Source organism: Mus musculus, chromosome 4 (assembly GCF_000001635.26).
Source record: "Mus musculus strain C57BL/6J chromosome 4, GRCm38.p6 C57BL/6J".
Classification (NCBI taxonomy): Eukaryota; Metazoa; Chordata; class Mammalia; order Rodentia; family Muridae; genus Mus; species Mus musculus.
Window position 1 is genome coordinate 84,071,147 of NC_000070.6, and position 26,494 is coordinate 84,097,640.

Consider the following 26,494-nt stretch of genomic DNA (forward strand, 5'->3'; position numbering starts at 1 on the left):
AAGAGACTTGATCTAATTGTATAATAAAACTCCAGTCATTTCCAGCCAGCTCGGACATGCCAGGTCTGTCGGAGAACACACTGGCTGCTGTGGCTGCTGCCTCCCTAGGCAGGGAGTGGTGAGCTGACCCTGGCAATTGCTTGCTGGTAAAATCCAACAAGGGTCTGAAGAGAGTGGGGAATATGGCTGCAGGGAGCACTGAGGACCGCAAAGATGCTGTGCAGTAAATAGTACCTTCTTGTTTTATATGCCCCTGTGGTGGCTGTTGTTTCCTTGGCTAGAAACATCTATGTCAAGGCCCTAACCTTGGGAGGCACCCCCACGGAGCTGTTTCAGGGTGTCCCCTCCTTTCTTTCTCCTTGTCCTTGTGTGTAGACCAGATGGTCACTCGGAGAACTCATGCTATCAGGCAGTTTTGCCTCATCTGTTTTAACTTCGTTCTCCTAGCAATGCTCAGATGCAAATCCAATGGTCAGTTTGTAGATTAGACTTCAAGACAGTCACTTGTTTAAAGTTCCACGGCTAAGAAATGATGGCAGAGCACAAACCTGCATTTCTTCCTCCTTGCTGTCTGTTTCTGCACACCCAACGCCGTTGCTGACTAAGGCAGAAGGTACTCCTGAGCAGCAATGCCTGCGGTCAGGGCATGGAGGGGACCAAAGGGGTGGAAGGGCTGAGTGCGGATGCATGAGAAGCCGCTGCTGGTGGCAGTAGGCATCCTAAAATTAGTTCCCTCCTTTCAAGTCTGTCGGATTTGATCTAAAGACATGAAAGGACTTGAAAACCTCTTGCATGTAAATCCAATGACAGCCTCTAACACCATTGCAAGAGGCAAAGCCTCTGTTTATTTAAGCATTGGGGATTTTTTTTTTTTAAGAAAAAATACAACTGGGAGTAGAAGTCACTGGGTTATAAATGAGCTCTCACCCCACCAAAGAAAAAAATAATAATTATAATAAAAATAATGGCACCGTAGTCTCTGATAAAGCAGTGCCAGAAAAGCTCTTGGGGATCAAGTTTTGTCAGTCCCCAGCTTTTACCAATTTAAATTCTTGGCAGAGTATTAAAAAAAAAGTATAAGGTATTTGAAACTCCAGTCCCTCAGGTACTAAATCTAGGGTTTCCTGGCAAAAGATGAATGTTGCCAGAGCGCAAGCCTCGCACCACAGGGCCATATCTCCATGGCTGTTCGTATTTATACTTCATAGACAAATATGTCATTCTTTCAGGATCCCTTTACAGGGCCAATTTTTTTTTCCTCGTGTGTTACCCACCCCCATTGGATAAAAATGAAGGCTGTCAAACTCAGGACATGGGTTTGAGCTAGAAATGGTCTTTGGTACCAAGAGCCTGGTTTCCCGAAAGCTGTTCCAACTACTAAGCCACAGGGATGATGAAGAGACAGCACGGGACCTCTGTGGAGATGGTCAGCAAGTACACGGTCCACATCACTTGGACCTTTTCATGCCTTGTCTTTTACTGTTTTCTTGTTCCTAAGAAGACACACTGTGGAGCACAGGAGCATGAGAGTGGTCAGTCTTCCGGATGACATTGCCAGAACTTAAGGTGAGAAAGCTTCCCTATACTCTGCACAGTTAGAGAAGGGATCTCGGTTAGTAGTGTCTACACGCCATTAATGAGCCATGGTCATCCTCCCCGTCCTTGCCTCCCGGAACTGTTGTCCAGCATGAATATTTTTCCAGTCTTCATTCTAAATCTCTTTGTGAGTCTTGCTTTCATGTGAATTTCTGTTCTTTCCTAGCCTATTCATAGAGTTTAACCTAGCCTGGAAATACCTCAGACAACTCACTCCACCATGTCTATAGGCCACCTTTTGACCACTATCATATAAGGGAAGATGACATGTGTATTGAATATCTCATATGCTTAGGGTTATATCCCCAATCTTTGCCCAATTTTAGACTTGGAAGATCAAGTTTACAGGAAATTTTACAAATATTTAAGTATTTTGTAACCCTAGAAGGCACTGCATAACATATTTCAATGTGACAATTCCATTGTTTGTCTAGTCTAAAGTTTTATAATTTCACAAGGAGAAAACAAATTCTTTACAAAAAATAAGTTTCCAGTTAGTGTTGAGATCAATACTATATCAACCCTCTATACTTCATACAATATTTATGTCATAACCTGAGGTATACAGGGATATCACAGCAGGAATGGAAAATAACTGGTGTAAGGACTTTCAGTGAATCATCACAGGAACTTTCCTCTTTTCATGAGAGTACCATGTACAATTTAGCCCACATAGCAGCCTTCCTTTAGCCCAGGCTGTTAAGGTGTCAAGTGACTGGCTAAGGCAACCTGAGAGCCACAACATCCTATTGCAGGAGCAGAGTTGTCTTGGTTTGTTTGTCTTGGTCCAGAAATCAGGCAGCTGCCCACACACAGCATCTTATTCTCTGTCCCACTGTCTTATATTTTCTGGATTCTCTTATCTAGTCTCATAGTCTCAGACATGAGTTCTCTGTGCTCCATGCTGGCCTGACTTTAGGATGTTGATCTCACGTGTCCATCTCCTGAGCGTGAGCTATGTAAACATGATGGTTTCACCCCCAAATCCAATCTACCTCCTAACAAACCCTTTCTCCATCACCCACATGGGAAGTACTACAGCCACTTTCAAGCATTCCTCTTCCTCAATGGCAACAATAGTACTCCTGTATTAATCCTAATACTTCTGTTAGCAAAAGTCTTCAAACGTGCCATTTGCTTTGCTCCATTTGAATTCATAGGCTATGGAGTACTCATCCAAATTCTATGAGGTATATGTAATGTTTACCTGTCTCACTTTATAGACCGAAGATAAGGTCAGATACAATGGCAAGTGAACAACCCAAGGAGGCCCTCAGAGTGTCAAGCTGTGGAGGACGGGTCTCACTTCAGAACTTCATCTGTTCTTCTCCATAGCTCATGCCGTACGCTCTCTACTCTGACATTTAGTCCTAAGAAGTGCCTCTTAAACTCTCAAACTCATCAACCTATGAGAAACCTATGTCTCTCATTGTTTCATGTGGGTATCAGATCTCTTTTTCTGCCGTACTCTAGAGTTATTACAGAAAGGAGTTTCTATGTCAAAGTAAAGATACAGGGAGGACTTCTGGCATCAAGAACAGAGTTTCTACATGTCTTCCTCAATGAGCCTGCTCAGACATCACCACAAACTAGATTAATGTCTTTGAGTCCCCACAGTTCTTAGAATTTTTCATAGGGATGTCCTAACTACCTGACTTTCTGGGATGCTTGGAGACAGTCAAGAGTGTCTTGTCTACCACTGCCTAGTACACAGTAGAGCCTAATAAATATTTGTTCAAAATGAGTCTAAACAATATTACACTCGGGAGAGAAATTTATGTAGAGATAATTCCATCTATAATATTAATTAAAATTGTCTCATGTCTATACATTTGCATCTTCTGAAAGAGAAATTGCCTAACCATACCTTTTCCTTTAAATCCTCAGATCTTTCCTTCAGGTCAAAAGTTTAAGGACATCTAGAACTAAAGAAGACTTGAATTTGACTTCTACCCTGATTAGTGTGTGAACTTGGAAATTTTATTTAATTTCTCTGAGCTCATTTCCTGTCTATAGAATGGAAGCGTTTGGGTGATTGGAAAGAATAATAGAATTCACATAAACTTTCAGCATAGACCCTGGCATATAGCAATCCCATAAATAGTAGTGATGATGGGGTTGCTATTTTCATGGGTACTTTTTCTTCATTCTCTAAGACCTTGCAACCAGTAGATGAGACACGGATCAGTTTTGTACTTTCTATCAAATTCATGTTCAAGTATAACTATCCCAACAATGTAGACTTACTTTAGACCCTTTTAGGACCATGTTTCATCATTAATCACAGAAATCAAGTAGTATTATTCTATTTAGCACACACCCTTCAAAGACCAGTCAGAATTGTAGCTCCAACTTGCAAGTCACCAATCTGTTTGCAGTTTCCATACTTATGAGATGGTGCAGATGACACATGTATCATAGGGGTGTAGTGAAGATAACGTGAAAAAGTCTTTTCAAAAGTGGGTATATAATAAAGGAGAGCTGCCTCCATGCCTTGACGTATCTTCTCTGGTACACTCAGCCTGTACTTTCTGTCAGCTTCCACACACCTGAGGCAGCAGTCCTCAGATGCAGAGGCAATTCACTCCAGCCTAGAACTTCACTCTTCCTAAATATAACCTGTCCAAATACCCTTGTCAGTGAATTAGAGAAAATATGTAATAATCCTTATTGTACAGATTCTCTCAGCTTTCTGGGCACCAGCATCAGGGCCATTCTCAGTCCTTGTTGTCTTTCAAGTCCTGATCTCCTTTCTTACTTTGCTGAGGCTACGTGACAGTTACCCAGAGTCATCGTGAACCAGCATGGCCCCTTCTCTCCTTCTAGACCTGCCTCTGCCCTTCTGAGGCAGCAATACCCATCCTATAAGAATGCCTACCACACTAGAAGCACTCCCTCTATCAAACTGGTATATGCTATCCATGCCCTGTAGGACTTCGAAATCTTGAATTCCAACTCTGGCTCAGAAAGTCCCCCCAGCAATGCTTCTCACTTATAGAAAAGGGAGAAAGGTTGTCATTTTGTTTCAGCCTATTTCCTATTTTTGTTGTGGCTCTTAACTATTTCTTACTATGTATCCTAAAGGCTATGAAGTACCCAAAGAAATAAATGATTAGAAAGATGGTGTAGACAACTAACTGTAATGTAGCTCCCTTCTATTCTCTTAGCCATTTGTACAGGAATTCCTCTTGAGGATGGTTAGAAAGCTGTGGAACAAGCAAGGCAAGTGGTAACTTGAGGCAATAACCTGAAGAGTGTACTCCAAGTAGTGGCTGCTTGAAGCTGCAGTTGGGAGAAACTTCTGGCTTCCCAGGGTGAGAGCTCAGAAATGAGATGAGAACTATCCAAGCAGAGTATAAATGGGCCTCTCTCCAAATCTCCAGTGATGTCTACTGTAGGACTTCTGGATCATGCTACCAGATAGGCATAAGGACTGTTGAGGTGGAGCATGCTCAAATCCTGGGAATCTCAGAGATTTAAGACAGGAGGATTAAAACTGTTCCCACCCTGCCTTTATGCCTGCTCTGGAGCACATAACCGTGACACTCAACTGTGGTGACCACAGGCAGGCAATCATGTAACATAGCACCTAGAATGTCTTTTCATACTAATGAGGCATCTAAATAGCCTTAACCTTCAGCCAATAACTTTCTCTTCCTGGATAGTCTCACACCCTTCTCCCAAATTACGTAGTCTCTTGTTCACCCTGAATAAAGTGTATACATTCATGCCCATCCCCATTAGAGAAATATGAACAAGCTAAGATCATCTTAGAGAGCTGCTTCATTAAAGATAACCATGGTGAAGTCCTTCCCCTAAACTGATATGTAACACTAAGACTCCTGAAGAAGTCCTTCTCTCTTCCCCTGCCCTTCTGCCATTCAGCACTCACTCCCAATTGGACCGGAATCCTGCTTGTCCCAGAAGTTCTAACACCCCAAAGGGATAAGAGGCCTGCAGCCTCCCTGATCTGGACTTTGCCCAGTCCTCCCTGAACTGGTACATGGGTTGCATCCAGACACTGCCAGGGGAAAGTCAGGACACTGAACTACAGTTTACCTGTATGCTAAAGTAATTATGTAAATGAAGATTTCCTATAGGGCATGAATTCTGTAAGCAGATTCAAACAGATAAAAAGTAAAGAGATATGGAGACATCACAGAGTTGGAGGACAAGGGGACCCACCTGGATTTTAATGATGACAATATCTTCAGTTATAAGGAGAGAAGCCAGATATGCTCAATTCCCTCATGAACAGCTTTCCAAGGTCTGTTGTCATAGAGCAGATACTCTCACGATGAAAACAATTATGTAGACATTCATCTTGAAAACAGACACAAACCTCAATCCAACACTTTGTGGTATCATCAGCTCTTACCCAGGGAATTAGAGACAGCTTCAGGGACTCTAAGTAACAAAGGAAGGGAAAGCCATTATGAAGTTATAAAAAGCATGCTAATGCTTAAGGAAGAAAATTCATATAATATCATGAGCTTCATTGGGGTCACATCTTAGGAAGTCTTGCAAACATAAAGTGGAGTTTGGATTTTGTTACCCAGGATGATCCATCTTACTGACAGCCAATCAAATATAGATTTCAGGAGACACTTTTGAGCCCAGGTGCCAGTTAGGAAGTTGCAGATGCAGTAGAGGAGGAAGGGAGTCAAGATATTTGACATATAGTGACTTTTCTTTTAGATATAGCATGATGTCATCTTGGAGTTTGAATGGCCATGACAACCAAAGTGGAACAATACTGTGATAGCCAAGTCTATGGGAATGTCAATGGGGCCCCTGACATTCCCTAGCAATTGTCAGGACAGTTCTACCCAGGAGCCTAGCTGGTACATCTTCCCCAGCTTCAAGTGATTTGGGGAGAGATGAACATCTATGAGAAGTAAAAGGTTAATTGAAAATAGACTCCATAAGGAAACTTCCGTGAGATTGCCATCCATGATGGGGGTATGACTTGGTAGTGATGCCACTGTTTGGGGGTCATCCATGCTCCCCTAGATAATCCTCACCCATGCACTGTGAGAAAGCCCAGTAAGCTCCTTGCTCTCGCCAAGTTTGTCTTTGATACAATCGTGCTTTGGTCTGTCCTAGGTGACCCTCTGGGGTGCCTGGACATCCCGTTGTATCTCCCAAGGAAAAGATAACACAACAGACTCAGACTCAGCGTCCTTTACAAGGCCTCTTCTCACAAAGACAGAGTGGGAGGACTTGTTCAGTTAAATGTGCATGGGGAGGAAGTCTTGATTCCAGATAGCCTATCAGAAGGGCTCAGTTTGTGTATCCAACAATAAATTTGCCTTTGAGTGTTCCCTAAACCCTGCTTTCTCCATTCCCAGTACACTTATCAAGGAAATGAACCAAGCTAGCTCCAGTGGACTTGGTGGCTGGTGGGTTTGAAAAGATGCTAGAAGAGGTCATGTGGGCCTTCTTGCAGGGGTTAGGGAGTTGGATGTTGTTGTGGGGGGAATGCTGTGATGGCACCTGTGCGATTCTGCTTCGTTATTGATCAAGCCCCATTTGCACGTGAACCTCATAATCAGCTCCTGCTTAAGCCCTCACTTCCCCAGTAATTGACTCTCGAATATTGATTAAGATGTTGATATGTCCCAGGATTTCTTGGTGGTGATGCCAGCACACCTCCCGGCAGGCTGGACTGGCAAGGCTCTCACTGTAAGGCTGTCACCGCTTGCTCCTTAATGGATAAAGCTGTCATCTGAGAGCTGGAAGGTCTTGCAGGCACAAAGACGAAATTAACTGTTCAATAATGTATGGGACATGGAAAAAAAAACTTTACCCAACAACTCGAATTGATTGCTGTAAGTGTTTTGACTGCATTTGCCTGCTTTGCATAAAGTCAGCGACTTTGGCTAGCCTGATGTTCACATACGCAATCCCTTTCTCAGCCTCCTTTAGGGTAAGAGTCAAGAGACTGGAGGCTGCCAGGAAGCAGCTGTCTGGGAGGAAGAAGGGTGGTGGGGTGAGGAGCAGGTGGGCACTGCTGACACCTCTCTGGGGACCCTTGAGTGATCCCTGGTCTTTAACGCAATGGGTTCCTGGCAGTTGGATGGGATCTTGCTAGAATGGCATCTTGGCTGAGTTTGGGGAATCACTGGGTGTGGAATTCCTGGAGCTCTGTGACTTTACTTGCTTCATGGCCTCCTCTCTGAGTTAGGCTGATGTCTCACAGAGAGCCTGTCAGTCAGAGCTGCAGGAGGAGACAGCTAGTGGGTCCCACCAACAGCCCCAGGCCCCTCTCATTTCAGCTGAACTTTGTTCCTTTTGGGGGACTTAGCTAAGTGTGTGTAAAAGATCCCATAGGTTCCAGAAAACACTGAACATTTCTCTCAGTTCCCTCCCTGTCGGAAGAAGAGGAACATAGCAAGGCAGCCTGCCTGTATGCTACATCTTTTCTGCCAAGATCAGCCTTTTAAAAACATAACAAGATCCTTTGAACATAGCTCTGTTTTATCACAGGCTCTGTATTGAACTTCTAATCAACACAAGCAGCTGACAAAATAGGAGATTGCAGATTCGGCCGTACATTATGTATCCTCCTCCTCGTGAGTCTGAAAAAAAATCATAACATTAAAGGAAGAGAAAATAAACAGGCGCCTTTAAAAAACAAACGCATCCCACCAAACCAAGGAAATCCTCTCACACCCAGAGGAAAGCCTGCCTCGTGCCTTGCAGACTGCCGCTTGGTGTTTGGAGTCTCGTGGAGGCCATTTCCATAAAACAAATAACCACCTCATTTTCGTCACCCCCTAGGAGTGAGGTCTAAGCTGCAGGCCTATGTCCAAGGTTCCTTCTCCACAGGCCTAGCTGACCACAGTTAAGTCTGGGCTCTTGCCTATAAGGAAAGTGGGGCACAGTCATCGTCCTAAACCTTTTCCTCTCAGCCTCACTCTCATGGTCCTGGGTGTTGGTACATTGTCCTCGCCTCAGACCTCCTCTCCTTCCTTGCCTCCAACTTCCTTATTTACTTCTTTTCTTCTTTTGCTGTCAATGGGGTGAGTATCTGTGAGGTTCTCCATTTAGCCATCAAATATTGTTTAAGGAAGGAGGCAAACACTTCCCTTCTATCCAGCCTGAAATTGCATCTCCAGAAATGGTCAAGGATTGAGGCTCTGGGGAAGTAGCCAATGGGTAAGAGTTCTGCCTATCTGGGCAAAGCCAGTTCTCTATTTACAGAGGTTGAAAGCAGATACTTGAGTCAGGGGATGTAATTCTTGGTCACAGGTGGGGCAGGGCAGGGTTGTGACTAAAAGCCAGATTCTCACCACAGGATGTGGGTCCAATACCTGGTAGTGAATACCAAAAATGTATTGGCAGATGGAATGGACAAAGTTTAAGTAAGATATGGTGAGGATATAGTCCAGATAATATAGCCCTGGGAAGAAGGGATACAAAGCATGAGAAAACCAGCAGGACTGGGGTCCTTTAGCAAAGATCTTTGAAAGAATACCTTAACTGGTCTTGTAATTGCAGATGAATACCCACCAGCACAAACATGATGGAAGGCTAGGTCATACTAAGATTTGACAAGGCGATGGCCTGAAGGTCTCAATGTATGGAGACTTCTGTGGGCCACAGGCAAGAGTAAGGAGTCTTGAAGACCAATGCATTTCAGCAGGGGGCCACCTGATACTTTAAAACAGAATGGTGAGATCTGTCCTTTGGGAGTGACTATCTGCCATTATGTACTGATGGTAAGTGGGCCAGGGGAGCCTGGACACACAGTCTGGAGAGCGACCTGGTTAGAGGTAACAGGAGTCAAAATTAAGACTGAGGGTGGGGTAGTCATCGGACACAGTCTTCACAGGGTTTGCCTGCAGATGGTAGAGATACGAAGATGGAAGCTGCCAACTCCCTCTTCAATGGTGTTTTGGCCCCCTGGAGGGAGAAAACAGGAGACATGACCAAAGACTGAGAACAATGATAGAACAAGAACAGTACACAAATGAGCTCAGAGGATGGAGTGACTCTCAGACGTTGAGTACATAGAGGAACTTGCCCTCTCCAGAAATGCAAGGGAGACTTTGAGCTTTATTTGTTGCTCAAGGAGGAGAGAAGGATTGGGGGAAGGTTGGAGAAATGCACAAATGACAAAGTCCATAGAAGCCCAGGACAAAAGGTTTTGTAATATAGAAATATTAGGAATGTATTTGTACAGTTTTAGAGGCTGAGAGTTCCAAATCGAGGAGCAAGAGTCAGTATCAAGTGAAACCTCACAGTCCTTAGATGGTCTCCTTTAGTCAGTTAAGATCATGGTAGAGGGGAGGGAAGGGATGGAGAAGTGAACTCCCTCCTTCAAGGCCTTTGTAAGGGTACTAATTCTGGAAGCAGAAGACTTCATTGATAATCACCAAGAGTCTACCCCTTAGCACTATCACATTGGAATTAAGCTTCAACATGAATTTTGGAGGCACACAAATATTTGATTTGGTATAAAAGCCAGATGAGCCCAACCTCAACAACACACATTAGCACCTGGGTTTGCAAGAGACCACTTGAGAGTCAAGGCAACATTATGAAGGTAGAGAATCCTGGGAGACTTCATAAGTATACTAGTTACCTTTCCCTTATAGACTCTCCTGGGATGTGGTCGATAGCTGCCCCTCTGCCTTAGAGAAGAGTCACAAATTAGGTCAGAACTACAGTGAATTCTCATAAGTAACCTGGGGACTTGTCCAAGACCTTGGGCGACCAATAGTCAACTCCCCCTATCTGTCTTAGGGCAATTACATTAAGTGAGTTGAAATGATAAGAATAGAAATGATTTCTTCTGAGGACCCTGTCAGTACTGCTGCAAAGTCATTTGTATCTCGTTATGAAACACAAATGTGCTAGACAGTCCCCAAACGACATTTTGATGCTATTTCAACAACTGGTTATTTCAGGTGACAGTTAACAGGAAATGACTGTAACTGCCCCGGGGTGGTCACTCTTCTAGGGGAATGCTGGGCGCTGAGTTTCAGTCCCTCACACTCTCTCATCTAGGGCCCTGACAGGAAATGAACCACGTCTGTTCCTGTCACGGCACACCCCTTTCTCTTTTTTTTTCTCCTTTTCGCTCTCCATCTTGCCAGTTGAGTTTCAGAAAGTTAATTTAAGAGTTACACTTGGAGGCAGTGGGGGGGGGGTCTCATTTATAATAAGCCTATGGATGTCTTCTACAATGCAAATTGGATGGCCAGTTTTGGAAGTGAAGAGAAAAACAAAGAGAGAGAACCAAAGACAGTCGGATGACATAGCGTTTGTTTGCTTTTTTTCCTCTTTGTGATTCTACGCTGTGTTTTTGAGAATGCTGCAGACAGGGTCTCTAGGTGGACTTGCAGTGTTCCCTAGCACCGTCTGCACCATGGTCTGCATCATTCATTCTTGGTGAAAGAACTCTGCTTAGGGTCCACAGAGTGGACACCTTGGTGAGCTTGAGGCAGCAAGCAGGGTCCAGCCCAGGCAGGCAGCATGTGAAGCAGTTTCTGTTGACCAGGCTGCTGTGTGCCTTTCTGCCGCTTCGGCTAAGACAGTGAGCAGTGTCTGTTTGATGTCTGGTCTTTGGGAAGGAGGCCCAAGAGAGCATGAGCTGGGCTTGTCTGGATATCAAAGTCCAAATTAAAAATTTATTCCAGTGTTTGAAAAACTCCTGGCCAAAACCTTCGTATGGATTTAAAAAAAAAAAATGTACCAAGTCTCTGGTTTCTTCAACATCTCCAGTTGAGGATGAGAGGATTTTTAAAAAATAAGCAACTAAATGCAAGGCCAAATGGTTCCATAGGCAGACACGGGTCAGATGGCTTCTTTGCTAAATCTTCGAGGGAAGCGGTCTGTTTAACCACTTTGGGCAAGTGGGAAGCATGTAGTTTAGTAATCATGTTTGAATCCTCTTCTCCCTTCCACTGAATGTTAGATCATCTGCTTCTTCACTCAAGCTGGAGGGAAAAGAACAAGAAAGGACCCCCACTCCCCAGACACACCCTCACTATATTCAGCAGAAAGGCAGGGGAGGGATTTTTTTTTAACTTGTCAGCTGGGGAGGGAAATAGAGATGGCAAACTAAACCATCTAACAGTAATGATGAAATAATTCATCATAATGGAAATTTTATTATACAGCAATAAGTTAAACAAAGGGAGTGGGTGAAAAATAAGCAATAAAATTCAATCAGGCCATTAAACAAATTATTTTCAGAAAAAAAAAAAAAAAGAAAAAAACTAGCCTAATGTGAGACACTTGTTAGTGAAATACTGAAGTGGACGTGGAGAGGAGAGGCGAACTTTAAGAAGAAGGGTAGGGACCAATATACCATGTTCAGAATAAAAGCAGAGGGTAGAGAAGGAGGGGGAGGAGCCACGTCAACAGATAAAACTGAGTCCAGTCAGCCTCAGCACCACCAAGACAAAGCACCCTGGGAAACTGAGTGTGGGTCCCAGGGAAACTTGCACAGGCTCTCGAGCCCAAGGCTTTTGCTAGTAGAGATTTGGGAGCTTCACACATTTAATTTTAACTTGGGTACGGTTTCCAGTTTATAGTTTGATAGATGTTTGGTGTGAGCCCACCCCACATCTCCACCATTCTGATGTGGCCATAAGATAGCGCCTTTGCCCCTCAGCTCTCTCCATCACCCCCGTTCTCCAGCAGACACACCTCTCCAGTCATCTGACATCACAGACCCGTAGCCCCTGTGTTCGAAGGGCACACACAGCCATACAATATTTTTTTTTACTGTATCCTCCATTTATTTAATGTTTTATTTATGGTTTGTAACGGTATTAAGCAGGAAGAGGAAGTTTGTTTATCCTCGGTGATTTAGAACACTCACTCCATGTGTCCATACATAGTTTATACAACTGCACTGCTGATTGGCTTCCAATCCTCTGCTAGTAGACATGGCATTGTTATGAACATGCCTGCACATATCTCTTGGTGTCTGTATACATTTCTGGGGGGCTGCTCCTAGAGGAATGGTTGAGTCATATGGTGTACATACATCAGCTTTAGTAGACACCGCAGATCCTTTGCTGATGTACCTGGCAACCTTCATGCTCACAGTGTGACATCCCTGCTGGTTCACATCCTCGTGGTTGTCAATTTACCTCCGATTTACAGCAGCTGGCTGGACCGCTGAATTTGCAATGTTTTCCAATTTTTTTTTAAATAAATTGAGGTATTTTATTTTTTGAAGAGATTATTCAATTATTTTGTCCACTATTAATGTATTATCTATTGTTGTTTTACATAAGAAAAATTTAAATATTCTACCTATAAGAAGTATTTGCATACTTACAAATGGGTGTTTTGTGTGCAAGTACATGTGTGCATATGTGCAAGTGTGCATATGTGCATGTGTGCATGTGTACTTCAGCAGGAACAAGGTTAATGCCAGCTATCTTCCTTAATTTCTCTCCAGCTTATGTGTTGAGGTAGGTTCTCTCATTTTGAAATTAGTATTTTTATTAATTCTTTGAGAATTTGTATTTGATTGCATTCGCCTGCACAGTTTCCAAATCTAACCCTTCTCCCTACCCACTCACTGTGTCCCTTTCTCTTTTGAACCCACTAACTCCAATTTTGTTATCCAAAAACTCCTGAATGTGGGCCCTGCCCAGAAGCAGGAGACCCCAACGTTACACCCTTAAGGAAGATGTGCTCCCGCCCTCACTCAAACTATGCATTGCCAATACCTCCTCAACTGGGGATGGGAATTTGTGCCCCCATCCCCACTTCATGCTGGGATATTGTCTGGTTTGAGGCTGCACAGACCTTGTGCACACTGTCACAATTACTGTGGGGTTTCGCACATGTACGTGTGTGTGTGTGTGTGTGTGTGTGTGTGTGTGTGTGTGTGTGTGTGTGTCTGTACGTGTGTGTGCTGGAATGTATCCAGAAAACACCTCTCACGGTAGACCCTCACCACCTCTGGCTCTTACACTCTTTCCACTCCCTTTTCTGGAATGATCCCTGAGCCTTCAGGGCAGGGGTCTGATGTGGATGAACGAATGGGCATTCACTTAGGACTGAATGACTACTCCACAGTTACTTATTCTTGCAGCAGGGCCTCTTAGCACACAGGGGTCCACCTGGACTTTGGAACATGGGTTCTGGGGATGCACACTCTAGTTCTCACACATAGCAAGCACCTTATCTGCAGAGCCATCATCTGATCCCTAGAATATGTACATTATAAAACACCTTCTCGTACTTGCATTTTACTTTTTAAAACTATTTTTATTTGAGAATTTCTTGATAATATTCATCCCTAGCCTTCTCTTACCCAGTTCCTTCCGATCTCTTCAAGTCTAATGTTGATCTCTCTCTCTCTCTCTCTCTCTCTCACACACACACACAATCTTGTGGTAAATATCCTGGTCCTCCTCGTCCTCTGGCTCTAATAATCTCTCCACACCTTCTTGTGTGATGGTCCCTGGGTCTTACAGATCGTGGTCCTGTTGTAAATGTATTAATTGGGAGAAGGCTCCCTACAGTCTCTGCATCTTGACTAGTGTGGCTTTCACACTTTCTCTTATTTGTGAGTCTGACTCTGTAGATGCAAGTATATAACTGGAAACAATTGTAGATAGCAAGAAAGTAAAAACCAGTTATAGCACGGGTGGCATGGGGGAGATACAAGAGCACCAGAGAGAGAAATAGCAGGACACAGCTGTTACAAAAGAGAAACAGGAAAATGGGTGGGGGGAATCTTGCCTGGGGAGGAAAAAACAAAGAGACAGGGAAGAGATAAATAACACTAAGGATGTTTGGAAAAGCCCATATAAATTATTACATATATATATTATTCGTAAATATTGTATATGCGTATTAGTTATACCAGTAGGTGTGGCAATGCTTCCCCCAAACCATGGATTTATTTAACAAAAACCCCAGTGCCAGGCATGAAAGAACTCCTTTCTAGTTGTTGGTCAGCAAAGTGCAAGAGACTTTCTAAAACAATATAGGTTACTGTCATTGCTTTATTGTCTTCCAGGAAAAGAATATTGGATTATTGTTAAATGCACCAGCCACTTAGGATACAGGGCTTGGGGGAACTGATCTGGGTATGACCTAGAGTCTCCTTATGAAGCACTACCTTTCATGGTACGGAAAGGATTCTACAAACTGCTAAGGAAGCAAAGCATCTGATAGCTCTCCCCAGCAGTGATGTCTATGGACAGGACAGTGACCAGCAAGGCAGGACATCCCCAAAGGTGCAGTGGTGGCTGTTATATCCTGGCACTATAAGCCTGTCCAACTCCTCATGGCTGGAGAGGTCATGGAACCGAGAGGAGAGCCTATTACTGCTAGTTTCCTAAACCAGTATAATCTCTAACTGAATGTAAATACCTACTCACAATCACAGATGAGTGTAGCTCCCACCCATTTTAAGTTTTAAAATCACGTGGTTATTTTTTTCTTTATTCATGATAAGTTCATAATTTCAAGAAGAAAAATGGCTTAAGAAAATCATCTTGTGGTTGATGAGTTTTACAGCTTGTTTAGAACAACGCACCCTGAGGTCATGAGGCTATTTTTCTATTTCATATTTTACAAGCTTTATTGTTAAATTTTTCCCATTAGGCCCAAAATCCATCTATAATTGACTTTTTAAAATGGTGTAAGATAGGCACAAGTCAATTATTTTTCTTTGAGGAATACACATAACTGAACCATTTCCTTAGGAGACCACTCTTTGCACATAACCTTGAGTGAGACCTTGTACATCAGATACTTCATCCAGAGCTCTGTTTCTGGACTTTCAGGTCTGCGCCATGAGTCCAGGTGTCTCTGATTGTACTCTGCATTGCCTTAAGGACCGTTGAACTTTGAACTTTCTGCTTTCCTTTGCTTAGGTTTTGTCTAGACTGTGTTTTATCTTTTGCAGTTCCATATAAAGTTTAGAATTAGCTTGATAATTTTCACAAATTAGAAAAAAAAGGAAAGAAGAAACGAAGTGAAGAGGGGGATACAGAGGAAGGGAGGAGAGGAACAAGCTAGAATGTTTATGGGTATTACTCTGAAGCAATAGATCAATTCGAAAATCATTAATATTTCTACAATATATGTTTTCCCAATCCCACTTACGTGGTAAATTGCTTAAGTCTTGGGAAAACAATAAACAAAAAACACTCTCTGTAAGGTTTGCATATTCAGATATTAGGTTCATAAATCTTGCTAAATGTATTTATACTATTATTTCATTTTAAAATACTATTAAAATGCTATCAAGTTTGAGGTATTCTTTTCTAATATTGCCACAACTAGATAATTGATTTTTAATTATGAAGATATACTGTTTTATCAAATATTTTCTTTATTTATATTTTGAGATGGTTATGATTTTTTCTTTATCCTGTTACTCTGATGAATTCTGTTGACTGATTTCTATGTTAAACCAACCTTGCATGTCTGAAGTAGAGTTGCTTTGTGATATTTGATCCTTTAAGTGTATCTATACATCAGAATTTTATTTCTGTGACAATGTTGGGTGCTTCGGCGATTGCATAGTATTGAGACGACCAAGTGAGCTGCCCAGCCAGGTATAATTCAGGGGCCGAGTGCATGCGGAAGCTCCCGGATTTCAGATCATACCGAAACCTAAAGCCCCATGCCACACTTATATTTAGGAGATGGAGAATTCAATCAGAACTGACCGCAAATCAGACCAAAGGGGAAAATCTATAGTTTGAAACTAATTTTCCTTCAAAAGGGAACAGAGAAGATGAATCACCAGCACTGGGTTATAATGTTGGGAGGCTCTGAAGGCCAAAATGGTGAACTGTAATTATCATTTATAATGTATATTCATAATCATATTGCTTCTAGAACATCTTCATTATCTTTCACTTTTGAAATGATTGTTGTTCCCAACAGACTGGAGAATCCACTTTTATTAGGCCCAGATCATCAATCCAAACCTTTTAAGGTAAGAGTGTTGCTACCTCAGAAGCCAAGGAGACATTTCCTAGCTGGAAAGTGAGCACTCCGTAGTCATTAGCCTCCTGGACCTGTGAGCCAACCCGGCTGCCACTGAAGTTACACTGGCCTCAAATTAACCTGCTCCATTTGTCCACGAATCTTGTCCCTCCTTCTACAGACTAAGTTCTCCACGGCCTTGACAAGCCTTGTTTTATACCAGAGCTAAGTTTCTGGGGGACGGCATGTCGAAATTGAATTTGGTTTCTACAGTTTTATTTGTAATGGAGCCTGTGTTTAAAAGAAAGCCATACTCAATACTTTAAAAGGCAAGTATCCATCGTCTCATCTAACTGGTGTCAGAAATCCTCACTTGCAAAGCGGTAATACCTTTCGTTTATTATTATGGTAGCATCATAAAGCGGACCTTCTTCTCACCTCCTGCACTCCCTGACTGCAGGATTCTTCGGGCAACGCTGATCTCCTCAAGCCTCACAGAGGCCTCCCTTTCCACTCTGTCTGTCATCTTCTCTCCGTCTCAGTGTTTCCTGACTCTGCCTTTGAGCTCCCCCGGTCTCCCAGTTCTGCCTCCCATGGTTGCTCCTCTGTACGATCCATGCCCTTTACTGTTGCGGTGGCCCACGCGCACTGACCTGTTTATGTTAAGACTCTTTGGGATCCTCAGGGACAGCTCACCAGTGACCAGGGGCAGAGCAGCTGTATCAACTCAGCTTGGGGAAGCTCAAGTATCCAGTGATCTTGGCTGCGTGGAGTTTGAAATTAAGCCCAGCATATTACTCACGGCAAAACTCGGGGCCAGCCAAGTTAAATAGAGCACTCCCCGAAACATTCGCAGACTGATTAGAGAAGGAAGCTCCGACTGAAGAGCTCCTATTTTGTGCCTGCTTCTTATTTTTTTAAACAACATGCTCTCTGCAAGCAAGATGGAGAAAGTGGAAACCTCAAAGAATGATATTTATTAATTTAAAATGTTTCGGCCTGTGAACATATGCCAGGTCCCTTTAACTTGATAACAATGGCCACAATTCAATCAAGCTCTTCCTCTCTTTAGAAAGGGCACTGAGTGCTTTGTAAGTAAGCACTGTTGCATTTAATCTTCATGTGAACTGCGCTGTAAGTAGGACTACTCTTCCCATCTGCAGGTGGGCAAGGAGAGGCCCAGAGAAAGCCCAGGACACACTTCTAAGTGATGGAGTTAGAATGTGCTTTCACCTTCTTAGCTGCTCTCATGTGGGTGCAAGTGCCCGGGAACACCTTAAGAGAAGCCGTGGCATTACCCCATGCCTCTGATGGGAAGATGGTTTTTGTTTGGAAGAACTTTGAAGGCCAGGAGTTCAGCAAGCTGGAACACACACCCTACTGAATCAGGCAGGGCTTAATTTGGCAGATTATTTTCTGACCAGAAGGAGATGCTTGCCTTGGAGGAAGAAAGGGGATCATTTAATGGACTTACAGAAAATATTAGTACTCTGTGTGTGTGTCTGTCTTTCTCTCTCTCTCTGTGTCTCTGTCTGTGTTTTTGTCTCTCTCTGTCTCTCTGTCTCTGTCTGTCTGTCTGTCTGTCTCTGTCTGTCTCTGTCTCTGTCTCTGTCTCTGTCTCTGTCTCTGTCTCTGTCTCTCTCTCTCCAGAACACTTGACCTCTTCCCAGGTCATGGATCATTCTCTCTGTTGGCCTTTCTACCTGGGATTGTTCTGGGAATCCTGAAGCTAAGTCCTTGGTCATCCATTTTACCAGACCTGTTCTATCATTTGATCGGGTATCACCGGCACCCTCTGCCGCTGAACATCCACATAGACATGTTTATCGGTGCACTGAGAATCGGTGTACTGAGAATCCTGCTTCTAACAAAGCCCTGGGAATTCCATTGTTTTCCATGCTGAAAGTTTTCATTTGAAAAATAGACCTCTTTGTTTAACTAATGAAAAGGAGGGGTTACTGCTCACTTCTCACGCTGGGTAAGAATTCCACGGGGCAGTAATTCTATTTCTCAGTGGAAAATGTTTCGGTTTCTTAATATTGTTTTGCAGGCTGGTCTCTTCCCAGCCCTTACTCCAAGGACCACACATAAACACATGTACACCCTCATGCATGCACAGTGAAGCATTTTCCACCCTTCCCTGTTGAGGGTTAGGGATGGTCACATCCTTTTTCCAACACCTGCAGAACAAAAATGAGGTGGGTCAAGAGCTGTCACCCAGCCAGAGACATCCTGCTTATTTGGGAACACAATGCCTTTCCCAGCCACATTCTAGCCCCAGAGGCTGGGTGGGCTGCAGAGGAAGGACACTGGACTCCAAACCTCCCTCGTATACACCTCTGTGTCGAGCAATTTTCTCATCAAATGGAAGGGGTGGTTTATAACAGTCCCTCCTCATGTTAGTATAAAGTGGTGACAAACACGGTGCTATCACCTTTGAATGTACTGTGTGGTCAATGTGCTGGTGAGTGGTCTAGACCACACAAAGCAAATCAGAATATGGCCCCAGAAGGCAACTCAGTAGAAGGAGAAAACTCACACACACTCACTTATACAGACTCACTCTGTCACTTAAATATATCAACTGCTGGGCAAGTGACATATGAACCGTTTTCAGCCTTAGAGTCTGGACCTATCACCCACGGGTGTGCAAAGCCATGGGCAGTATGTCTGCAGAATCTTTGCTTTTTCCCCCTCTCTTGTTCACTATTCACTGGCCTTCTAGATGTCCAGCTCCATTCTTATAAAACAAGCCACCTACAGTTGAGAGCTGGCCAGTAGAGCTAAGTCAGAGCTGTGGATCCTCCCCAGGTCGGCTATAACATGAATGTGGGCCGTGGGCACAGCATAGTGTATTGTAGAGTTGTAAGATCTACCAGCAGTGAGAACTATGGCATTCAGGAATTTGAAGAATTCCTTCTCTCTAGGTCTGTGAGTAGAAGCAATACATCTGCCCCCAGTATGTAGATTAAATGCAGTTCTGCATAAGGCAAAGAGGAGGCATGGGCAAGAAGACCATTGTGTGGAAAGAGCCATTTAGAAGATCCACTTGCATTGAATGTAAAGAAAACAGCAGCTGTTAGCATTATGTGAAAAAGAGCTTTGAGGGTAGATAGGATAGTAAGAAGCAAGTGTACCAGTCAGACTGCTTTCAGTTTTAAGTGATGGAAGCCTCGCTTCTAAAGTAACTTAAGCAAATAAATAAATAAGGGATGTATTGGTTCCCATAGTCTAGACACTTTTGGTTAGTTCTTGAGCTGAAGCTAAATACACAAAAATCAGATTATATTGTTAAGTCTACTCTCCTCTCTCTCTCTCCTCTATCTGAGTGTGTGTGTGTGAGGGGGGGGGGGGCTTAGGAGTCAGCAGAGAGACAACTGGTCTTTGCATCTGTGCACCAAACATTGGAAAAATTCTAATTGTCCTACCTTGGACATGTAACTGACTGTAGGGACATGTGATAGAAATTTCTTTGCATTAGTCAATCAGATGGTGCCTACTCTGGTCTAGAAAATGTCCAAGCCATGGGATACAACGGTAAATAAGGCAGGTCTCTGGAGCTTAGGGTCTTCTGAAATGTCAACATTTTAGTTGAGTCCTGCTGCATGAGGAGCCACACAGAAGCATAGCCTCCTCTTAGTTCACAAAGAAGCCCGCATTTGCTCAATTAATAGAAAGCCATGAAATAGAATTCTGTCTACTGTAGGTTCCCTCATGTAAGATAAGCATACCCAACCAGTAGTACAACAGGATACTCTACCACCCCAAGAAGGAGTCTCTGAAAACATGTAGCAGACAGCACTTGTCCACAAATCTGTCCTCAAGGAGGCAGTGTGGAGTTCACTAAAGAAACCCTCACATCCATCTGACACACAGGCATGCAGACCAATTCCATCATGGTTAGAAGCGAGCAGGACCTATAGCTCTTACCATCTGCCCTTCTCATCACAGCTTCAGGAGGGCTTCAGAAGTTTAGAGTTGAGGTATCATTGAATTCTAAGGAGACCTTGGACTTCATAACCCAAGAGGTCTTTTTAAGGTGAAACAAAAGTCCATGTGTGTAGACTTGAGAAAGGGGGCTTTTCTAAAAGTGTGTATTTGGAGAGACCAGTATCCATGCTTCTGCATGACTTGGATATGTGGGCTAATAAGGAACTCTTGCCAAATATAACTTACTCAGTATTTGTCCAGTACCTGCAATATCCAATACTTTGGTTATATAAAGACAAATATTGCTATAGCTTTGCTTTGTAGGTAGAGATCTGCAAATACTCCCCCCTACAACACTGTGTAATTGCACCAAGAGATCACTTCTCCATGGTCTGTACAAGACACACAGTACGTTTATGATTGTGAAGGTCATGAAATTTTTTTCCCTTGCCTTATGATATCTTTGCAGACCCTAGACAAAACCAAGGAGATTCTAGAGCAATGAGGACAGGCTCTGGGCCATCTGGGGCCACCTCTTATTAAGCATGCTTAACCTCTACAGGCCCAAGGTGGTGTACAGCAAGCATCCCAAGGGCTTGCAGGACAATCATTACTTTTTATTATGCTTCTTACTGTCAGGTACTCTGAAATCCACATGGACGGGTCCTGTGATTCCAGGTTGTCCCCAAAGAGAAACTCAGGAATCAGTGATGAGCACAGCGGGAGAGGGAGCTCGCTGCCTATCTCAAAAGGGCACATCACCGCAATCACAGATAGCTTGTGAGCATATGCAGAAAGAATGCATCCTAGGAGCGAGTGTCAGGAGCTGCCCAGCAGAGAGAGATACACAAGCCAGATGCCCCTCCCTGCTTCCCTCTCCCCCACAGAAAGATGCCTCTAAAATATGTGGTAGAGGCCCGTTTTATCTCTCAGCACCACAGAACCCCCACTCCAGGAGCCACCTTTGCTGCTATCCCACTAAACCCACCCTGGGTCTCCCCTGGGCTAGATGCTGCCTTCATATTTCATGCAGAATGCCTCAGCTTCCCGGGAGCCTACGGCATGCCCTGCATTTTGATGCACTGGCCAGCTCTGACACCAGCCAGCTTCAGAGCATGCCTAATGAGGAGGCTGACACCACGTGGAGGAGTCAGGCCAGGCGGTGGAAGCCAGGAGCAAGGTGACTGGAAGGCACTGAGGGGAATCTGGCGAAGAAGATGGCGGATGCCTCTGTTAAAGACACTACTCTGTCACCAGATGTGGAAAACCGTGGACCGATTTAAACCACACCAGGATCAGGACAGACTTTCAGAGAAAAGAGCAGGGAGCAGACTTGGTAAAAGGATAGAATTAAGAGGAAAGAGAAGCCTTGCAGTAAGAGAGATTAGCATCTCTACGAGCTCACCTCACAGTGGGCAAAGCAGATGGCATTTCTTTTTCCTTCTGTGTCCAGCTTCTTTAGCGTTCCTTAGAGACTGCTTCACTATCTGGAAGATCTTCCCTTAAAACCCCATCTACCTCAATCCCATGCCTTAGTCCTCAGTTTGACTGCTTCCGTCAAGATAAATTGACCTTTGCTTCTTCAGGTATTGGAATGCACCGAAGGGCAGAGTGGGCACCTGTAATCACCATCCCAAAACTAGAAGGATGTGGAGGGACACACACACACAGCTTTCCAATACTCCTACCCAGTCCAGTCCCATGGGGCCAGCTCTCTGAGTTGAAGGGGTAGGTGCAGCAGATGTGTGAATCAAGGGTAAAGTCTCAAACTTGTACACATGTTACAGATGTGAGAGTCAAGACTGGCAGAGTTTAATTCAAGACCAAAACTTCAAGCTTCAAGCTGTACTCCTTTCAAATGAGCTGGCTGCCCATTAAAAAACTAAAACCCTTTCTTCTGCTTGAGTAAGGGATGGAGTCACAAGCTATTACTTAACTTAGGAGCGTGCCCTACTTTGGACCAGGAATGTCTCGAAAAGGCTATCTATGTGTTGAAGGCCTCATTACTGGCTCGTAGCAGTCCTGGGAGGTGTTATAGCTTCTAAGAGGTATGGTCTATTGGAAGGAAGTTAGGCATTGGATGTGTGCCCTTAAAGACCATGACCTCTGCCCCTTCTTCTACTTCTACTTTTGTCCCAGGTACAGTGGAGTGACCTCTGCAATGGAATCTGTCCACTGGGACACACCATGCCAACCTAGGCCCAAAGCCACCAAGCCAAGGGACTAAAGACTAAACCCTCTCAAACAGTGAATTCAAATGAATCGTGTGCTCTTTAAGTTAGTTTTCTCAGAAGATTAGCCACAATGAAGGAAAATGAAGTAAGACAATATATTAGAAACATAGCTTTAAATGTATAGGAAAGGTCATTATATCATGAAATCTGTTTCCTTAGAAATGGTGCTTCCTCTCCCTCCCTCCCTCCCTCCTTCCCTCCCTCCCTCCCTCCCTCCCTCCCTCCCTCCTTTCCTTCCTTTTGAGACAGGTTTTCCCTGTATAACCCTGGCTGTCTTGGAACTTGCTCTCTAGACCAGGCTGGTTTCTAACTCAGAGATCTGCCTGTCTCTGCCTCCTGAGAGCTGGGATTAAAGGTTTGTGCCTCCACTGCCTAGCTTAATTCTAAATCCCCCCTCTCTCCCCTCTCTCTCCCCCACTCCATCTCCCTCTCCTCCTTCCCCTTCCCTCTGTCTCTCTATCTATTTCTCTGATTCTTCCCCCTTCATCCCCCCTGACCTTCCCACCCCCACCCTCCAGTGAAATACTGCTCAGTTGTTAAAAAGAAGGAAGCCTTGTGACTGACAAACATGGAGGACAATATATAAAGAAAATGGTCTAGGTGCATAAGAACAAGCATTCTTTGAGCTGGCTTATACACAGACTCCCGAACAGCCAAACATAGAGCAGCTTGTAAAGTGATAGAAGGGAGATAGTTGCTCCAAGTAGGGGATGTTGGGCAGCAGGATCCCAGTTAGGTACAAGAGACCTAGGACCCAGCACGATGCCTAAAGCTAACGGCACATGACTGGGTACAGAAAAACAAACAAACAAACAAAAATTGCTAAGGAGCCAGATCTTATGCTAAGGATTAAAGTACAAATGTATGCCTGCTTTATGTAGTTGCTATTATTTGTTTGTTTGTTTGTTTGTTTGTTTTGTTTGTATGAAATTACATGTACTCACTCTTATGTGTTCTTGAGAGATTGTTCTTTCTAAGAACTGACCAATCCCCAATTTAAAACTTCAGGCTTCATATTCTTACTTTTATGTAATTAGAAGAAATCTCAGGTTCTCCGCACTCCATCTGTCTCTCAAGGTAGAGATTTCCCTGGAGTGCTCCAGCAGGGAGTCGAGTCTAGAAAGTACACTGTAGGGAAAGGCAGTGCAGCCCACAGGTCTGAGCTGTCACAAAGGTCTTCATGCTATCTTCTGTGGAAGCTGCCCACAGCACACCCAGCCTGGAAACCCAATGTCTATTAGACTGACTTTAGTCCCAGCATTAGGTGACTAAAATCCCATAAGCAAGTACCACAGTCTGGGCTGTATAAACAGTGGGAAATTTATGTCTTGCAGTTCTGGAGGGTAGAAGTCAAAGGGCTGGTGAGCTGTGAGGGAGAACTGTTCCATCCCTCCATTCCCTCGGCTTCTGATGGTTTCCTAGCAATCCACGGTTTGTCTTGGTCGTAGATGTTCACTTACATCTTTACTGGGCCCTTCCAATGTGCTTGCTATCTCCAGCCTTCCTCTTTTTACAAGGACAAGTCACATTGTGTTTGTGGTCCACCCTACTTTAGTGTGATTTCATCTTAACTGCTTATATTTACAATGACTCTATTTCCAAATAAGGTCATATTCTGAGAGGCTGGGAGGTCAGGACTTCAATATATAAGTCTGGGAGGGCCATAGTTCAACCAACAGCTGTTCCTTGCCTGCCAGTGAGCCTTTGGATATATGAAGAAGACACTGTGTTGTTCCGAGGCTTCTCTTTGTCTGGTTTAACAACCTCCAATTCTTTCCCCAGACTTTTTTTTTTTTTTTTTTGTCTTGGAAGTCTCTTCTGAATGCCCTTCCTGTTAGTGTCTGGAATGGGGCACACTCTGCCAACTGGGCTCCAAAGATGTCCCTTCACATCAAGCTCCAGGCAAGTTCACATCCCAGCTGCCTAGGTGTGCAGGACATAGCTCATATTGATCACAGACTCTTGCCATTCCTACCAGGTCTCTGCAACATGAATTGTCTTATCCCTATCCAGTAAGCTGACATTTGGTTCTCTTTCCAGAACACCAAAACAACCCAGGCCAGAAAGAGGTACTTCTGGTACACTGTTGGAACACTCCTGTTTGGGTTTGGGGCCTTGCCACGTTTTTGTGGGTCTTTTAGTCACTTTCCGATTCCCACTGCTACAAACCCTGCTCCAGCACTCGCATCAAATCCATCACCGAAATGAAGATCTATGGAGTGGTCTGAAGCCACCTCATCGGCTAGCCCCTGAAACTGAAGCCTTGAGGTGGAGTTCATTTGGTGAGTCCAGTTTCTCATGAGCATGCCGCGTTAACTCTTAGCCTCTCGGCAGCATCCTGCCTGGAGCGTACACTCCCTGAGCCTCATCCCTTAAGGTTTGTTCCATTTTCTTACAAAATACTGAAATTCCCAATGCTCTGTTTTCCCTGGATGAGTTCCAGCAGAATAATGCTTTCCTACTTGGGAAAGCTGCCCCACATGTCTTCTTTTAATACTTCTGATAAATGCCCTGCTCATGATTCATAGTTTTCAGTCCTCCAGTCAGGGGCCTTCTGACACAATTGTTTTTGATCAGTTTCTAATTTGGAGGGAGGGGGATGGGTCTTTCATCCCTGCTGATCCACATTCTTTCCAGGGGCTCCCTGTCTTAGTCACTTTTCCCTTACAGATACTCTCTGTCTTAGCCTGTATGCCCTGTTAGAATAAAATACCCAAGGTGATGGGCAACGATAAAAAGTTTATTTTAATTCACAGTTGCAAGGTTATGAGTATGGCACTAGCTTTTGTTTAACTCTGGTGAGGGCTTCAGGGTAGATGGCATCAAAGTGTTGGGAGCACATGAGACTATATATCAAGAGAGAAAGGGAAGGCCAAGTTTTAATTCATCCTGATGGGAACTAACTAGGGTCCCACAACCACTACATTCATCTCGTCTGGAAACACAAGCTTCAGTGATCTAAATACCTCCTTCTAAGTCCCGCCTCTTAAAGGCTCTGAAGTGTCTTCCCCAACAGTACACAGGACCATAACTCTAACACATGAATTTTTATGAGATAAACCAAGTATATAACAATTTCAAAGGATTAAGTCAGGGTCAGAAAGAAACCAAAAAGCAGAAAAGGGCATAGAAAATCTTTCAGAATTCTTTTGTGAGAGACTCTGAAACATTGGATTATAAAAAGATTAGGGAACAGGAAGAGATAGAGAAAGGTATGGTGAGCCCAGCTGTCTCTGCCTTGTACATGAAGATGGGACAACTCGACCAGCCCAGGGTACCCGAAAGCCACCAGTCTGGCCTTAATCCTCCCAGGACAAGTTCTGATAGTCTTAGAAAGCAGGAGCATATTTTATATGCCCAGAGTAAGCCATTAAGCGCCCCCCTCTCTTTCACACACACACACCATACTAAAACAACATTAAGTTTTAGTAATCATCATGTACTATTTAGCAATAATTATGCCAATCTTCTATTATTTATTAGTCTTAAAACTAACAAAGGAATTCTCAACTTTAAAGATACTACTCTATCATCAACATGTTTCATTTGTGCACTATAATTTATACTTATTGAATAAAACCCATAAGTTTTGTCTCACTGTCTTGAATTTCCAACACTAACAAATCAGGTCACCTAAAACAACAGAACATATATAACCTAAATCATGTTTCTTTTCCCTTTCTATCACAGACACTGCTGGGAAAAGTCTATTCTTCCATTGCAGAAATCTGTTCTTTCACTTGCAAGCCTACTATTCCCAATGTGAGCTGCAGTCCCTTAACTCCAAAAGGAGCATGTCTGAAGCTATG

The 26,494-nt window shown here is 43.7% G+C and overlaps 2 long non-coding RNA genes across 6 annotated transcripts in view; one reads left to right on the forward strand and one right to left on the reverse strand.

Annotated features, from left to right (window-relative positions):
- Positions 1–1,248: 1,248 nt before the first annotated feature.
- Positions 1,249–10,777, reverse strand: Gm33480. Its single transcript, XR_390688.2, has 2 exons — positions 5,782–10,777; positions 1,249–1,587 (listed from the first exon to the last, which is right to left on the reverse strand). It is a non-coding gene; the product is annotated as a predicted gene, 33480 (long non-coding RNA).
- Gm33410 overlaps positions 1,323–26,494 on the forward strand; it is a 28,962-nt gene continuing 3,790 nt past the window's right edge. For 4 of the 5 annotated variants that reach the window (XR_881389.1, XR_881390.1, XR_390686.2 and 1 more), the window contains exon 1: positions 24,509–24,967. This is a non-coding gene — a long non-coding RNA (predicted gene, 33410). Of the gene's footprint in view, positions 1,567–24,508; positions 24,968–26,494 lie in introns of those variants that run through there. The other variant, XR_390687.4, reaches the window with a different exon arrangement.